This window comes from Solanum dulcamara, chromosome 7 (genome assembly GCF_947179165.1).
Source record: "Solanum dulcamara chromosome 7, daSolDulc1.2, whole genome shotgun sequence".
In the NCBI taxonomy this organism is placed as follows: Eukaryota; Viridiplantae; Streptophyta; class Magnoliopsida; order Solanales; family Solanaceae; genus Solanum; species Solanum dulcamara.
The window spans coordinates 33,951,985-33,971,146 of NC_077243.1; the positions used below are offsets into that span (position 1 = coordinate 33,951,985).

Below are 19,162 nucleotides of genomic sequence, written 5' to 3' on the forward strand. Positions count from 1 at the left end.
TTTTCATTTCAATTACATAAAAAAATAAATACAAAATATTTTAAATACAATATTTAAAAAATAAAAAATAATTAACTGTTAAGTAAATAACAAATACACACAAATGGGCTAACTAATTTTTGTCTACTCAGCCCTAACAGCAGAAAGGCCAAGCCCAACAACATATCCAAAACCCAAATGCACATTAAATAGAAAAGGAAGTGAAACTTTTTAAAAACTTTTAAGAAAAAAAGGCTTGAGCGAAAATCGAACCTGCGACATCAGTGAATTGAACCCCCTTGCCCATTGAGCCACTCTTTTTAATTGTTCTAAGGGGTTCAATAAATGGTATATAGCCATAAAATTCAAATTTAGCCTTCTATATACAACGTAACTTTTCGATTGAAAGGGTTCGGGTGAACCCCTCACTCCCATGTAGCTCCGCCACGGGTTATATGTACACAAAAATTGTAAACATAATGATTTGGTTGTCAAGAGCTGTAGTTGATGTGGGATGTCAGTATGCCCCTCTAAAAAGGAAACTTTGTTGAGGTGGCTGGTTTTTTAAAGTTAGTATCGTCGATCAAAATCTGGTTGTACATGAGCATTGCTTCTGCTGCTACCTACATGGGAAAAGTTTATATTGTAAGAGAACAATTGAATAAGAGAATATGTTATTTAATAGTGTACGATGATTATTACTGCTTCTTGGTAAGAGTGGGTGGTTCGAGTTTTTACTTCTTAGTTCCTTCGCTCGGAAGCGTAAATGTTGGGGGTTGTTTTTCAGCGTAGGATGAGACAGCCAGTGTAACCATTTTTTGATTGGGAAATCTGAACAACGGCTTTAGTAGTTGAAGGCTGAAAAGCTTATGGCCAAACTGACGATTGATAGCGGCAACAAGCAATGATTGATTCTGAGAATAATGATAAAGGAAGAGGAGCATAATTCAAGAATTACTTATTGCAATATAAGAAGGAAGTAAGAAGAGTTAATGTAAATGTTACATGTGTACCTGGGCAGCGACAGTTTCCTATACTTGTTTGGCTGTCATGAATAATATTTTTTCAGCTAATGTTTCCGAGACCATTGCTGTCAGTGTACCAGTGTTGTCTGCTATCTCAAGCTCAAAGTGATACCTACAGTTGAAAGAGGAATAAAAGTTGAGTGGAGAAAGGCAAATTGTATCCAAATGTGTAATGACCCGTTAGGTCATTTTGAGAACGAGTCCTCCTCCTTTCATACGAGACCCTTCACGTAAAATTTTAATGGGTTATTTGGACTATTCGATAACTTTGGTTAATTAGTTGAGAGATAATTTTAGAGAATTAATTTAACTGATGGGCTAAAGTGTTAATTTATTTAATATCCTATATCATTTTTCTTATATTTATTAAAATAGGTTAGTAGGATTTGTAAATTTTAATACATAATTAGTTTGGAAAAGAAAAATAAAATAAAATAAAATAAAATATATATATGTAATCTGATGACATTAAGCCATCAAATGTGCATCCGTGGCGTAAAGAAAAAAAACAAAACGGAGATGATGGGAAAAAATATGGAGGAAGAAAGAAAAGTAAGTGGAAAAGAAAAATAAAGGAGAAAAGAAAAATAATGATTTTCATTCCAAAGCGTCAAAGTAATTATTCTCATCCATTCCATTAAATTTTCATGTGATTATGAACATATTTTTAGGGTATATTGGTGGAGAAACAATGTTGAAATAAGAAAATACTACCCTACGGTTCTTCATATAAAATCTTGATTTGAGAGTCGAATAATGATCCGTTTTAGTTGAAATTTGGCATGTGAGTTTATTTTATCATGAGTGAATATAATCAGAAAGAAAATTTCAGATTTGACTTCAATGACATAAAATGAGTTAGTTTTCGAATTTTGATATATTGAGATAGATAATTAAATATTAGGTATATTATATTTTATGAATTCTATTAAATTTATGATATTGGAACATTAGAACCTAACCCTAGGCTTAAAATTTGGAAATATGAGAGTTGACATGTTATTTGACATCAATATTAGGAACTTGATTATAGATTTGGGTAGGTTTTGGATCTAGGCTAGACATATAATAATATGAGTGTTGTTAATTTCGAAATCTTATTGTGGTTATTTATTTGATTAGATTATACTTATTTGGAGGACCAACGAAAAGGGAAGACTCAAGTACCGGAGTAATTGCTTGATTAATTAAGGCAAGTGAATTTCTAAACCTCAGTTTAAGCTTGTAGATGCTTTTATTTCCGTGTTATGTGTACTGGAAAGTAATGAGAATTTGACTGGATTATTGACTGTATGATTGGCCTTAAAGATGAAGATGAGGGGTATAAAATGGTGATATAATGACATGTATTGGTGGAATTGATATATTGTGATTGTAGATTTATTTTGGACATGTGAAATGACTATGTTGATGTGAGATAGAAAAAATTATTGTTGTTGTCATGTTATTATCGTGAATTATATGAACATGAATTGATTGCATTGGTTCTGACATATTGTATTGAGATTGAAAATGATATGAAATAAAAGGGGTCGGGCCACACGCTCCGTGGCAGGTATTATGAAACAAAAAGGTCGGGCCACACGTTCCGTGGCAGGTATTATAAATCAAAAGGGTTGGGCCACACGCTCCGTGGAAGGATATATATATTGAGGGGACGGGTCACACGCTCCGTGGCAGGTTACATGGACAGAAATGTCCTCCATGGGTTTCGGACTGTAATTCAACAGATGTATACCGATAGGACAGACATGCATCATCTCATTGTATTGCATCGCATTTTGTTGATATTTGTGAATTCGTGTTTATCCCTTTATTGCTATGTATATGCTGAACTTGACTCTATATGATTCATTGATGAGACTATTGATGAGTATTCGTGGATTGTATTACTGTTATTATTGTACGAGTGTAGGGTTAGACTGTTTTTATACAGGTTGTAGTTAAGGAGTGTCGGTTGGGAGGACAGGAGTACTTGTATCTATTGAGCTTTGCTTAGTTTTTGTTGTCCACTTGCTGAGTACCGTGTTGTTTGGTACTCACCCCTTGCTTCTACACTTGTGTAGGTTGTGAGCCCGGACTTGCTTGATCTCCTAGTGTTTCCATCACATCTGAGGCTATCATTTCGAGTGTTGAGGTAGCTGTTACATCCATCTAGCGGACACCTCTTACTCTTTTAATATGTTTTAGTCCTATTCTAGAGACAAAGAAATTGTGACTGTATTTTCTTTCATACTTCGATAATGTATTAGTGACTTGTATACGTGACAACCAGTCTTAGGGATTTTGAGATTATTTATTTATTTTTGACTAAGTTAAACCTTGCTTTATCTCAATTACTTCCGCATTTACTTTCCGTTAAGTTTTAGGCTGACTTATCTCGGTGGGTTAAGATGAGTGTCATCACACCTGGACTGGATTCGGATTGTGACAAAATGATTGAAGGTAAATTATTTGCATCCTCAGCCAGACAACAGCTAATAATTACTTTGTACCTTGTGCCTATTTTCTGCTTCTTTTATTTTTCTAATCTTTTTTTTAAAGGTGGTTTTTATAATGCTCAAAGATTAGAGGGATCTGATTGTGAATAAAGAAGCTACATAGTTTGTACCTGGCGGAATCCATCGGTGGCCCCTCAAAGTTGGCACCAACTTTCAGTTAGACACTTCAACTAAGATTTGTTCATTTTAGACACCCCAAGTAAGGTTTCGATGTGTCATTTTGACACTTTTTTTTTACAATCACCCAAATATCTAAAGTGTGTGTAATACACTTGCCGCTGATGTGTCAAAATGACCAATTAAATGAAGTTAATGATCACTTTTTTCCTAATCAAAAGTCATTATTTTAAAATTATTTTTGATATATCTGTCACGTTTCTTCATTTAATTGGTCACTTTGACACATCAGCGTCAAGTGTATTACACACACTTTAGATATTTGGGTGATTGTAAAAAAAGTGTCAAAATGACACATCAGAACCTTACTTGAGGTGTTTAAAATTAACAAAGCTTAGTTGAGGTGTCTAAGTGAAAGTTGGTGTCAACTTTGAGGGGCCACCGATGGGTTAGACCTTTGTACCTGGTCATATAAAATTTAAAAATCCACTTCTAGCTCTACTGATTGCTAATTAATGGTACTTAATTTATGTGGAAGGATGAAGGACAAAAACCCAAAGTTGTAGAAGGCAAATGTTAAAAAAGGCATCCCTTTTTAATGAAATTTTGAACATTTTCCACAATTTAATCAGTTAGTTCTTTCTTCCGGCTAACAGTAAATTAGTCTTCACACGATTGATCATATTTAAACTATTGTCCAAAAACTTGATGTAGCCCGCTTTTTTTACCTGGGTACGCAAATATTGCAAAACTCAGATGTAATAATGCTAATTTGGAATTAGAATTATTAGATGTATAATTGATTAGGTGACCAGTTGATCAATAGACTATCATGTATGGAACTTCAGGCAAGATTACTCAGAAAAGAGATAAAAGAGTCACTGCAAGAAGCAAAGACTGCTTAGCTGAAAGCCTTTCCATTTCTTTAGTAGAAGTAGAAGCAGCCCCTTGTACTGTCTTTCTGAAATTTTTCGATGATCCAAATTTCTTGATGTTCAAGGGTAAATGTAGATCATTTTGTATAGTTCAAGGACGAGATAGGTCTTTTTTTCCTTTTGTGACAAAATTTTATTTGACAGCATATATATTTTTCGTAGATTACTGAGTAAAAGATTCATTTCCACTCGTGATCTTTGCCCTCTACGACTAATTACTCTAACATAACAAGCAACCAATTTTGTATATTGGTAATAGGCAACCAATCTAAATTTTTATCCTCCCTTTTCCACTCTCCAGAAAATGCACTACACATATTTCTTCCTCAGTTCCTCTTCTCCTAAGTATGCCCATTCCGATGTTTCCTCTCAATAAATATCGTACAAGAAAGAGAAGTAGAGGAATGGAACCTGACAAAATGGATCCAAAAAGGAGAATAAGAACAAAACCAGCAACGTGATGAAATTGGAAAAATAAGAATATGGCCTTATTTAGTTAAGGTTTACGTATTCATAAATGTTTTAGGTAATATAAGCAAAGCCCTTTAGTTAATTATCTTAATGGGGTTTTTAGGAACCTAATAGTAGAGCATACAATGATCTTAGTTTATAAAAGAAGTGTAAAAATGGAAAATGCACAAACAAGTAGTTTCAGAGATAGATGATGAAACAATAAGATAAAGGTAATGGGAGAGCTTTTGACAGGATAGAGAAGTATTGCTTGTAGGATTTTCTACTTTTTGTACACTGACTCCAGCACCATCCTTGTGTTTTTTAGTTCTGATTGCAGCTGCAGGGGGGGAGGGGGGAATGCAGTGATCCCAAGGATAAAAGCATATTTGATGCTAAAGAAGGATTCCCACCTAGGTTAGCTTGCCTCATCATGCCCACTATATCACAATTGAAGTCTAACCATTTCACCAGTTGAGAGGATACAGGTAATTGAATTCCTTTCCTTTCTTTTATAGATAAAGATATCTCCTGAAAACGTCTTTGAGGTTCCATGCCAGACTTTAAAAAGTAACCTTTGGCACTTAATTTTTAGCTTGCACCATTACACAAGCTCTTTTGGCAGCATTACTTAGTCTTTCCTTTTCAAGAAAAGACATTCTTGAGGTAACTTGTGTGTAAGTTGACTAAAAAGTTCAAAGTCTTGCTCTCTTTTTCCTCATTTTCTATTTATTCCCTATTGTGTCAAGTGCATTCATAATAAGTTTGTGGTTTTATTTGGTTTGTTTCTTTTTTCTTTTGTTGCAAAATTCCTGTCTGTCACATATGCCTGGCTGGTTAAAATTGTCCTTGTCAACTGTAAGATGTACTTTTTTGTATGGATTAGAAAAGCAAGAAATATTCACATTAAGTAGTAAAGTCTTTGTATCTGAGCTAAGGAGGTGTTACCTTGGAACTAACATTCTGGGTAGGTCACAGTTCAGACATTGAACTTTTCTCCGGGCTTTAGAACGCACAAAATGATTGCAATTTGAGCATGCAAACATGTAAAATGACTGAGGGTAATTGGGCAATGATATTTGACCTTCAACGGGGAAAGTTTGTACCTATAGCAGGAGAACACAATGATATTAACAAGTTTTTTTGTCTGACAAATCTTCGTGTGGAGGGAAAACTGAGTATTGACAAAGAGGATGATGCTGTTTTTTTAACTCACTATAGCCGGCAATGAAGGAATGTCTGAAATAGATACTGTCTCATCTTCAACAGATGCAAGATTGAGGGACGAATATGGCTCAGATGAACTTCTTAAAGTGTAAGCTAGAAGCATTCATTCATTCTCTTTGGGCCTGAAAAATGTGACAGTAAATATGACCCTTTTTTCCATATAGAAAGCTGTCAACCAAGGATGGCATATCAGAATGAGAGGAAACTTAAGTCATACTAGTTCATTAGTTCAGTAGCTTGCACGTATTGAGGGTTGATTAAAATTGTTGAATTGTATCTTGTTGTCAAGATTAAAACTGCAGGCATTAGCACGCGAGCAAAATAAATAAAGGAGAGGAAATGCACAATTATTGCAGTAAGAAGATTTGATAATCATACCACGACGATAATCAGTAACAGCTACCCGTTTTGCAAGATGAAAGAAAACTGTGCACCAACAGTTATATCTAGGAACCTGTTTCCTAGAGTCGTATTAGAACAGAAAGTAAATAACACTTAATTTTTCGTGAAAAACTTCCTTGCTCAAGGAAATAAAAAACCACAACCTACAGCGTGTAGGATTTCCAGCAACCTCCACTAACTTCAAAGAGTGATTTCAGATTCCAACTCTATAATCTAAGAGACTAACTCTAGTACCTCAACTCAACAGTTCACTCAAACTGTTCTAACTTCTCTCCAAGAAGTCAAATTCGCTTCTTGTTACAAACCTTACCCACACAATTACTCTCTTCAATCTAGGAATTATTATAACTCAATAATAATCCTACTACAAACTCAATAAAGACTAATAACCCTAGTCTTTAATTGATCAAACTTTAATACTCAATAATTCAGACTCGAACACAACTCGTGAACCAGGTTCCAGTGTTGCTGTGACGAACTCTTGCAGTTTTGCTCCAATGGCTATTGCTCTCAAGATGATGAATTTCGTGAGTATGAAATAGGTGTCGTTCTCAATGTTCTTTCATGCCATATATATACTGGAGATTTGTCATGCCTTAGTATATCACGGATTAGGACTTTTACTTCGAATAGGACTTGTCCTCTTATAAGGAAATTTCTGATTTACTTCCTTAAAAGGACTTTCATTCTATAAGAAAACTTTGACTCCTCTTTGGACTTGTCCTCTAATAAGGAAATTTCTGATTTCCTTTGTTAAAAGGAGTTTCATTCTATAAGGAAACTTTGACTCCTCTTTGGACTTTAACTGTACTCTTTATTTCTTTCCTTCTTTGCTCCTTTACTTTAGCTATTTCTTTTTTCGCTCCTTTATTTCTGCAATTTATTAGTTTCCTTCTTTGCCGCAATCTCCCATGATGTCCGCATTCACGTCTGGGGACCTGGACCTGGTTCATCTGATAGAGTACGCATAGATAGCAAGTATTGAACCAAGTTCAATTAATCAATCAAAACTACTTATATGTTCTCCTTTTTCCCAGCAATTTCCCCCCCTTTTTGATGATGATATATAATGCATCATAGTTTAATTTGTCAAACAAAATACTTTGTCAATCATCAAAACTAAAACATCATGTTCTCTTATTCCCCAACAATTTTCCCTTTTTTGATAATGATAAACTATGCACAATATGTCCCAAACCCTTTGTCAATCATCAAAACTACAAACATCATGTTCTCTTATTCCCCAACAATTTCCCCGTTTTTGATGATGCCAAACTATGCACAATATGTCCCAAACCCACATCATATAACTTCCCCTTTTGGCATCATTGAAAATCAACAACCAAAGAACTCGATGAACATACAATGAGTTCATATCATTTTAACTCCTCTTTGGACTTTAACTGTACTTTTTATTTCTTTTCTTCTTTGCTCCTTTATTTCAGCTATTTCTTTTTTCGCTATTTCTGCAATTTATTAGTTTCCTTCTTTGCTGCAATCTCCCATGATGTCCGCATTCACATCTGGGGACCTGGTTCACCTGATAGAGTACACATAGATAACAAGTAGTGAACCAGGTTCAATTTATCAATCATCAAAACTACTTATATGTTCTCCTTTTTCCCAGCACAAGAATAACAGGATGCTCGTGTACCTGTCATAATAGTGCAGCTCCTTCATTCTCCGCTAGATCGTCCCAGCTTCTTGTTAAATAACATGAGCGTTGGATAGGTTATTACCAAGCAAATGTTGTAAAAAATGTGAAAGTGAGATACAAGGAATGTAGAACAAGTTTGGCCTAAGTGAAAAAGATATATCTCGTAAATGTTATTATTGTCATTTTGATTGAAACTAAATGACTTACTTGTTGTCCATAACAGTGGCCTCCCGGTACCTCTTAGTTTGATCAGCAGTATACTACATGGCACTGCAATTTGCTACTATTGCTAGCAAATCTGTTGTTATGGATGGTAAGATGTCAATGTCCAGTTTGAACTACAAGATCTATTTAACTAATAGAGAGAAGAAGTGAAAATTACTGCAGGAAGACTCACCAAAATTCAGCGCCTGGAAGTTGAAGTTCATGATCCGGAAAAGGAAGTATATTCAACTTTCTTGGAGGAGGTAATGGTGCCTCATTGACTCCACGATTTGTAACTGCTGCTACAATTTTGTACCTATCGGCAACCCACTCAAACGTATCTGTTCGTACTGAGTACACTCGCGGGTCCCTAACATTAGTACCCGAAATCAGATATGTCCCGAAAGGGGTGAATAATTTTTGACACCTGGTAATGTCATCACCGTACGGAACTATTGCAACATGTTCTTCCTGTAATAGATTAAAACCAAAGATGTCTTAAATATATCTGGACATTGTTTATGCAGTCACTATGAAGAGGTAGTAGTAGTAAACTTACGTTTTCATCTTGTACAATTATTGTTTGGAAATGAACAGTCTGAGTTTTGCTCTCTCGAGGGCTAAACTTATCGACGACCAAAACTTTGCAAGTCCATTCTGGAACCTATGGTGTGATTGCGTCGATGTTAAGCCTCCGTTCCATTGTGATAGTGTAGGCTACATAAGTGTGAAGGCAACACAAAGTTAGTTGCAACTAAGAAACTGTGGGAGCAATAAAATTACATGAAGACGACAAATAGAAGATGCCATAAATTGGTGATAGTTTCCTGCTTTCCTAAGAAAGGTTAACACACAAACTCATAGTAATGATCAATTGAGCTCTTTTCCTCCTTTGCTATGAAGCTACAATCTTTGGTTAATTTGTCAGAGAGAAAAGAAAAATATAACGTACAGAGAGTTTTCTCATTTTGTTTTTTGGTGATTATTTCTCCTATATATGAGTTAACTGTTTGGAGAATCATATTTAAGAATATGTTGTAAATTGGATGTTCTTTTCATTCCTTCTCTATGTTATTAGTCTTTTTTGGAGCAGGAAAGACTATGTTTATTGAGAAAATACTCAGCTTCATGCCAAGTGTTGCAGTTATCTGAATGGATAATTACAATGATGCTAGTCGAATAGTTGATGAAAACTTTGATGATAAGAATGAATACCTCTTTTCTTATTTTTGTTGAGAATGTACATAATGATGTTAACAAAAGGGAATTTCTCTTGCATTCTGTTCTTTGACTTAAAATTTCAAGTCCACACCAGTTTCAGGAGAAGGAGGCTCAAATGTTTATGGAACTTATAATGTTCAGTACTCTACGGAATTTACTTTGAATTTTCATGACAAAGTTGGCACTTTAGTTCTTACAGGCATCTTTGCGTCGTTTTTGTTTTTCCTTGGGAAAGCCATTGTAAATATGTTTCAAAATTTACTGAATAGAAAGCTGTCCTCTTTCAGTTAATGATTTGGTCTTTCTTGTTTTGGTAACACCAAACATATTTCCAAGAGTTGCTATACATGTTCAATGTAAGAAAACAGTGAGTATAATTAAATCACCCATAATGGTAGAAGTTGGTATTGTCGAATATGTTAAGACACTTCGTGATTTGCGATATCTCAAGATTGTGAGGGCTCAACATCTCAGTGCAGAGTTGAAGAGGTTTTACAAGAAGAATCAAGTTCAAAAAGAAACTAAAGAAATATGCTTGTGTCATCCTGAAAGCCCCAAATTAAAATCAAATCACCACACCCAAAATCAAAGCAAACACAGAGACAGTAAACCAAAAGGCGAATAGTCTATGTGAAGTACAAGGGGAAATCAATTCCGAACAACAATCGAACTAATTTTAGTCCTACACAATATGATTATACCATGTTCCATTCGGCTCAAATTTGAACACAGCAACTGAAACTAACATGAAATTTCAGTATATGAGAAAGAACCCAAAAGCCCCAAATTAAAATCAAACCATCACACCCAAAAGAAAAGCAAAGACGGAGCAGAACACAGAGAGAGTAAACCAAAAGATGAAGGAGATACATGCCGGAGAAGAGACAAAGAAACTAAACAAATCCAACGTAAGAGGCAACATCAGAACAGAGAAGCGGTGTTGTGAAGCAATCAAAAGAAGCGGTGTATCACCAACGAAAGCCACGTGTAGCTGCATGGACAAAGACGAAAATAGCCCTAGCTGAAGCAGGCATGTTGACCAAAGAGCAGCCTGCTTCTACCCTCTTCTACATATTAGTAAAAGTAGTATACACTTATATCCCCATGAGTAGGGCTGTACAGGGCAAATCGATAAATCGCATCAAATTGATAAATCGAATCAAACCGAAAAAAAACCCGACTAGTGATTTGGTTTGACTTGGTTTGGTGTTTGGAAAAAAAACTCGACCATTATAGGGTTGGTTTGGTTTTAACTAAAAAAAGTCAAACCGAACCCAAACCGATCCGATTATAGATATACTACTTTTAAATTATGTTATACATAAAAATATTTATTAAAATATAATTTATAAATATTTTTTAAAATTTTTTCATAATTTTTGTTTTCTTTCTTACATTTAGATTTAGACTTGAGGTGTGTCACGTCCTATCTAGTCACATCTCTCCAATATCTCTACCTCTCTTCATATCCACCATACACAGTCAATTCCTCACACCTCCTCGACTTAGGGCTGTACAAGGCGGACCGATAAACCACACCAAACCGACAAATCGAACCAAACCGAAAAAAACCCGACTAGTTGTTTGGTTTGACTTGATTTGGTGTTTGGAAAAAAAACCCGACCATTATAGGATTGGTTTGGTTTTAACTAAAAAAAGTCAAACCGAACCCAAACCGATCCGATTATAGATATACTACTTTTAAATTATGTTATACATAAAAATATTTATTAAAATGTAATTTATAAATATTTTTTAAAAAAATTTCATAATTTTTGTTTTCTTTCTTACATTTAGATTTGGACTTGAGAAGCACATCTAAATAATATACAAAAAAAGCTCATCTTATAAAGTTAAAACTTTAAACAGTGTTCTGCCTCCATCTTATATGTTGATATTTTGTACTAGAACTCTTTTTAAGAAACACTGCTCTGTGCTTTTTATTAGATACTATGAAAAACCCGAGAAATCCAAAAAAAACCAAAAAACCCGAGAAATCCGAAAAACCCAAAAAAACCCAAAAAACCCGAGAAAAATTGATATCGAAAAACCCGACTTTTATTGGTTTGGTTTGGTTTATAGATTTAATAACCCGATACAAATGATTTGGTTTGGTTTGTAAAAAATCCGAACCAACCCGGTCCATGTACACCCCTACCCGTGAGTATTGGTTTTGTTATAGAGTACTTTTGAATCATTCAACAAGTGGAGATTGTGATATGCTAGCAAAATGATGTGTACTTATACACATACATATATATTAGTGATTTATGATGATTTCAATGACTTGTGACTTATTGAGTTTGCTACGTGAAATGAACCTGTAAATTGCTTAATCACTGTGATTATATATATGTTACTAATTTTAGTCGGTCTATGATTACTACTAGTATATTATGTTTGTACTGATTAAGGCTGGCAATGGACCAGACTGAAAACTGCCAGATCGGTTTTATCAGATTCGAAATTGGAATCGGTTTCGTTAACCATTTCAATTATCGGAATCAAGTCTACCAGTACATTTCCAAGGTTCCAGTCCATTCCTATAGATAATGGGTTGGAACCGAATCGGACCGGTACCGAAAATGGATCATTACCTTTTTTTAATTTATTCTAAATATTTAAAATGTTATTTAAATATTTATTATCTCATTAAATATTATAAGTTAACTTAGTATTATATTATTACAAAAAGTTTGTAACTTTTTATAAAAACTTTCAATTTGAAACTTGTAACTTGTAAGAATTGTAATTTAAGAAAAGTTTAAGTTTAAAGTTTAAAGTTTAAACAATAAAAAGTAGTAACAATAGGAGCTTTAAATTTAATTTTGTAATAGGCTAATGTTAAAAAAAATATTGAAAATTAAACTTTATAATGCGTTACACACTTGCATTAATTAAAAGAATATTTTAAAAGAAAATCAAGGCGAATAACCATTTATTTGTATTTGTACAATTACAAATACTAAAAAGAGTACCTAATATATGAAGCCATCTTCTAGGAACGGTTCTGTTTCAACTAGGTCTTGAATATTATACTAATATCTGTAATTTCCGAAATATTATTTTCTTAAATTTTCTATCATTTCTTGGGAAACATTATCTGGAACTTGTATTTGTCGTTATTCCTCCATTGCTGCCATGCCATCATCACTATTTTCTCCAAGTATTTCATCTATTTCGTCTTCTACTTGACTGGATAATTTTGGTAGTCCATAATTCCGTCTTTCGGCATTAATCCAATCTCGAAACAACACCGATATTTCTAAACTATCTTTTGATAATGAATATCGATGTTCTCCAATTTGAAATCTCGCTGCACTGAAAGCTTGCTCTGAAGCTACCGATGGTGCTTGAATCGCTAGCACATCTCGAACAACTCTAGCAAGGTTCAAAAAATGTTCTCCACGATTCCTCCACCACTATAATAGTCGAGGTTATCCATGTTCATCTCTAATCTTTTTCGGTCTCCGATTAATATATTCATTAAAATCATTATTGTTAGAAGTTTCAAGACCAAGATAATCATCCATCATATCATCTATATCATCTTTTCTAGGTCTACGAGATGGAGGTATAACTGGTGGAACATTTATTTACATGACTCTATATATATCATATAGTTTTTTGGTTTTTATTATTATGCTACTTTTATAATCTTCAACTCTAGGAATTTTATCAGGTTGAATTTCTAAATTAGCATAAACATTTTCAACAACTTTTAATTTATAAGATGGATTAAATAAAGTAGTAGTCAAATAAATTTGAAGAATAAGATTTTTTTTGAATTTTTCAATCATAAATTCAATTGATTCTCTAAACTTATCTTTTCTTTTATATTTTGCAAATTGGGATGAAATAGCACAAATATTTATTAAAACAAAAGAAATAATTGGATAATATTGACCAAAAATAACATTTGTAGCTATATAAAAAATTCTTAAAAAATCAATAAGTTCTTTTTTCTCTTATAGACACGTAAATTTTATTGAATTTAATTCATACAAAATTTGGATTAAATTCATGTTCATTTAGGTTGAATAATTATTTGGGCTTCACAAATGCATAAGTCCATTTTATTAAATTCAAGTCCAAGGGTCAGTTCATCTTGGGGCCCAAGCTCATGCCACGTGTCAAAATGACTTGGCATCCTCGTCAAGTTAAAGACCAAGAAGAGGATGCCACGTGTTCAAATGATGTGGCGATCCTGGTCAAAGTTCAACAACCAATCAAAAAACAACCTTATCATATAGTATTTGTGATAAACTTGAAGACTTACATGAACCAATCAGAAGAAGAAAAAATAGTTCATCCATATTTGGACTGCCTCCCCCCTACAACTATAAATAGGAGGGTTACATAATTTTCTGAGGACATTCTGCAAGCATTGGCGAAAAGCTACAACATCAACTACATAAGTTCTTCAAAGGAGTGGTTAACGGAGTTCTTCCCGGAGATCGACTTGAAACGATGAAGTACTTTCAGACGTTCTCAAAGATCATACACATCTCAGCGAAGTCTACATCCTCCTACATTCGAGAAATACGCTACTGCCGGCCCCCGAATTACAGAAACATATTAGGAGAGAAGAATCAAGAGAATGACAAAATTGTACTCATTAAAGATTCATCAATAAAATTATTTTTTCTTTTATTTATTTTGATTGCAGTTAATTTTCAGCACTGCGGAAATTTATTGCAAACACCTCTTCCCAATCTTCTTTACCAAGTCTTAAATTTGGGTCCGCATTATGAGCATTAAAAACTAATTGTATCGGAGATTGATAAACATAAACAACTTCAAGCATTTCAAATAATGAATTCCATCTAGTAGACACTTCTTTTGAAACTTTTCTATATTTCAAATCACATTCATTACAACGATTTTTGAATTCTATAATTCTAGGCTTTATTTTAGATTTAAAAATCCAATTGCAAGCAATTCTAATTTTGTTACAAGAATCTCCAAGTTTAAAAATATCATATTTTACTACTAAATTATAAATATGTGCAGCACACTTAATATGAAAAACAACATTATCAATTGGACAAATTCTAGGTTTTAGAAAATCAATAGCTTTTAAATTATTAGAAGCATTATCTAAATAACACTCATTATTTTATCACATATTTTAAATATTACAAAATAACATCTATTTTTGTGGCTATATAAGAATCAGTTTTACTCTCTTCAACATATTTATAAACAATTATTCATTTTTACATAATCCAATCATGGTCAATCTAATGGGCAGTAACAGTAAAATAACCATTACCATTAGGACTACGATCCATATCAGAAGTAACACTTATTATAGCATCAAAACAAGCAAAAAAGCAACAAAGATAATGGCAATGTTCAGCTTGATATTTAAAAATATCATTTTAATGGCATTTCTTGAAAAATCATGAAAAGAGGGGTTATACACTTGTTGAATATAAAGAATAAATATGACATGTGAAGGAAAACTATAAGGCAAACCACAAACACCAACCATTTTAGCTAATTCTTGACGATCATTTTTTTATTATATGTGCATTGTGTGCTTGAGCTAGTCGGGTTAGACATATTTAACAGACTTTGAACTATGTTAGAACCTCGTACACATTCTTTCGATAGTGGTTTACCTCCTTTTTTAACCCTGTTAATAGCTTCTAGATGAGAAAATGCTTTATTACACGATCTCAAATGCGTACTAAGTCGTCTTGTTCCCCATGCGTTCCTGTAGTCAAATGATTCATCACTTTCTTAAATTTAATGCATTGAGCAGTAGTTGTTTCTGCATTTTGTACCAAAATTTCCAAACTAAAGATCTTTTAGGACGTCCTGTCGCGGCCTTAGAAAATGTAGGTAAAGGAGGAAGATTATTTTGTTGCGGTAAATCTATAACTAAACTAGTAAGGGTGTCATCATCTTGTATTTCTACTTCTTCATCTAATTCTTCCTCAAAATTAGTATAACATCTATTCAATGTCTCTTGGTCTATTTCATTATCGGAATTAAAATCTACAGGACTTGGACGTGATATAAAAGTAGTTTCATCAATGTAAGTATAATCATCTGCATTAATTCTAAATCTAGATGGCAATTGTCTAGAACTACTTTGTAAGACCCCAAAATTTGAAAAGTCAAAAAACGAGGAAGAAAACATGAAATTACTCAAACCTATAATTTTTGGCACCAGGTGATGACCAAAAAAGGCCATCACGGGTTGTGGTACGCACCACGTCCGGTGGTGAGCCACCGTGGTAGTGGTTCTGAAGCTCAGACCTGCAGGAAGGGATGGCAAGAAGGGACTACAAATCATAGTGAGCACCACGGGTCGTGATGCCCTTCGTGATGACCCCCCCCTCAGACCTCAGAAAAAGATTCCAAGGAAAGGACCACGCCTCACCACCATGGGCCGTGTAGCCCTTCACGGACCGTGGTAGGTTCTGTGGTGGTCACTCCTACAGACCACCCTGCATGTCCTACACCACGACCATGGTTCACGGACCGTGATTCTCTCCATGGACCGTGAAGGTCTCCGTGGAGGAAGTCTTGAAACCCTTTCCCTATAACCTTCGGAATTCAAGCCCAAGTCCAACATCACGGACACCACCATGGGCCATGACAAGCATCATGGACCGTGATGGATCCTCCGTGGTGAGTCCCTATTCCAGTTAAATGAAGGGTAATCTTGTCATTTTCCTATTCTTTCATTAATAAATGTGGACTTGTTTTAGACTAGATTCAATATGAAATTGTCCTAAATACTCCTAAAAATATTCTTTTCCCTCATTAATTTCCAAACACATTTAAGACTTTTCTCTCAAGGATTACTTCAAGAGTTTATCTTCTTCATCAAGTTTGGCTAGAGTTTCTTCAAGAACAAGATTCATCTTTCAATTCCTAGTTCAAATTCAATCAAGGTATATAGGGATTGATCCATGGATCCCTTTCACCTATGGAGTCCAAGGTTTTTACTCAAAATCTCATGAATTTTAATTGGGTTGGTACCCTAATTTGATGAATTGCATTTGGCTATTTCAATTATATTTTTAATCATTATAAATAATCATTATAAGTATGTTTCTACATGAATTACATGATTTCAAAGTTGAATTATGATTTCTCATGCATGAAGCTATTTTCAATGATGATATATGATGTATGATTATGAATACAATAATTTCAAAGTATTATCGTGGTTTTCATTCAAATTGACTATGTACATGAGTTTTACTCTAAATTCAAGTATGAATCATGATCATGAAGCACAATTATGTTCAAGCTATGAATTTTATGCAAGTTATGAAGAATGGTGACTTAGGGCCCAAGGTGATCTAGGAACCTAATGACATGAATTATGCAAGTATGATATTGTAATGTTGAAAGGCTAATACTCACATTGCAAGTATTACATGAAAATGAGCTACTCTATGTATTATAAAGTTTATGATATATGTAAAGTATGATTACTATGTTATGTATTTCGTGAGATTTGATTTAGCACCAAGAGTACTTTGAGGTGGGGGCCCTAACAAAAGCCTTAGTAGTAGCCTCAAGTCCCTTAAACTACGTGCCACCATAGGTTGCCTTCATGGCTTAGCTATCATATCCACATATAGCGTATGTACATGGCCCGCCTAGCAGGGTCGAATCTACCTTGGCAAGTAGATTCCTCTTTCTTTCATTGTATTGGGAGACATCGGGTTTCCATTTTATAGCTCACATGGTCTTATTGTCGATTATGGTTCTATCCCACATATGTATATGCTCTTTACGATCTTCATGTTTTTAACTATGTCCTTTAAATGCTTTTATCATTATAGTTTTCTCATGACGTTTATCATTCTCTTTCATCATCTACTTTAATTGATCAATATATCCTATGAATTATATTGCATGTCATGCCCTCATATTTAGTACATTCAAATGTACTAACACATATTATTTCCTACATTATCTCATAATGTAGGGGTAGAGGATCATGTTCCTATCACACGTGGCTAGTAGAGTCTCCGTCCGACGAAGTGTTTTGGATGAGTCCTCATCTATCGGGGACTAGTTATGAGAGTGTTAGTTCCTTCAAAGACTTGTTATATTTTGTTTTGAGGGTGATCTAGGGACATGTGTTAGCCCCCGCCCTTCTTATGTAGTAGAGACAATTGTTGGACCTATATCATGGAGTCTATGTAGTCAAGTTTACTCTTTCTTTTATGATCATGTTTAGACTCTTGTTATGTTATTTTCGCACTTACTTTACCTTATGCATGCTTATGATATGTCAAGAGACTTGGTTGGAGTCCTTCAGAGTTTTGATCGCTGTTTACAATTAGTCCCTAGGTCGGATCGTGACATACTTCCACCCCTACCAGTAGATTTTTTCTTGGCGGATATTAGTTGGTTTCCTTTTCCATATTTTTTTGTGAATCCATATTTAAAGTTTAAAATAATTAAAATATAATAAAAAAAGAAATATAAATATAACAATAAAATATAGTAACTTAAGAAATAAACAAATAAAGAGATTAAAGTTGGAACAAATATACCAAACGTCTATGTAAAAAAACGTATAACCAAAAGCCGAAATTGAGAGATGCCAATTGAAGCTTGCAAATTACTTAAAAAACTCTCCGAACTCCAATTAACAAATAGAACAAATATAAAATTTATAATCAAGTAATCAACAAGAAAGTTTGAGAATTGAGAGAATTTGTAAGATGTTAATGAAATATTTTGTGAATTTATGAGAAAAATAGAAAAAAATGGGATATATTTATAGTATTAGGGGGTTAAGAGGGTACACGGGGTGTTATAGGGGTGGGTGGCTTTAATTATCGATTAGTGCCCACCCCAATGTTCACAATTGAGAAAAGGGAAAATACGACTACAAGCAGTTCAGAAATTTTTAAAAAGGGGTCATTGAAATATTACCGTTAAAATCGATCTGAAACCGGACCAGAATGGGTTCAAACAACACCGGGTAAATAGGGTAAAATCTCATGATCCGTATCGATACCATATATTACCGGGTCAGCTGGTACCGATTTAATCGAAACTGGAACCAGACCGGACCGAAGAAAAACTGGTCCGCTGCCACCCTTAGTACTGATGCTACTCTTACACTTTCTTTCGAGTGTAGATTATGATTCAGAGATATCCACGCATACCCGTATTTAGTCATGTTGTGTCCAGATCTGAGGGCAAACTATTTTCATCCAAGTTGCTGCAAATCTTCCTTGTTTTTAATGTGTCACGACCCAAGCTAGGCTCTAGGTGTGACACATCAATTTGAATCACAAAGGACTTCAACTAAGCCTCTTTGCATACATAGCATGGAAATTTCAAGCATGAAATAGAAGATAACTTAAACTGAGGAAAAGTCTCAATATAATGAATTCGAAAATAGGAGAAATCAAATATAAACGCCAAATGACTTAAGCATACTTATATAGTCTA

The 19,162-nt window shown here is 34.2% G+C and overlaps 1 long non-coding RNA gene across 1 annotated transcript; it reads right to left on the reverse strand.

The window, feature by feature from the left end:
* Positions 1-279: 279 nt before the first annotated feature.
* LOC129896962 (uncharacterized) lies at positions 280-9,458 on the reverse strand. The gene is made up of 8 exons (XR_008768089.1): positions 9,057-9,458; positions 8,691-8,968; positions 6,613-8,591; positions 6,224-6,530; positions 5,956-6,113; positions 993-1,116; positions 718-893; positions 280-602 (listed from the first exon to the last, which is right to left on the reverse strand). It is a non-coding gene; the product is annotated as an uncharacterized LOC129896962 (long non-coding RNA).
* Positions 9,459-19,162: the final 9,704 nt, after the last annotated feature.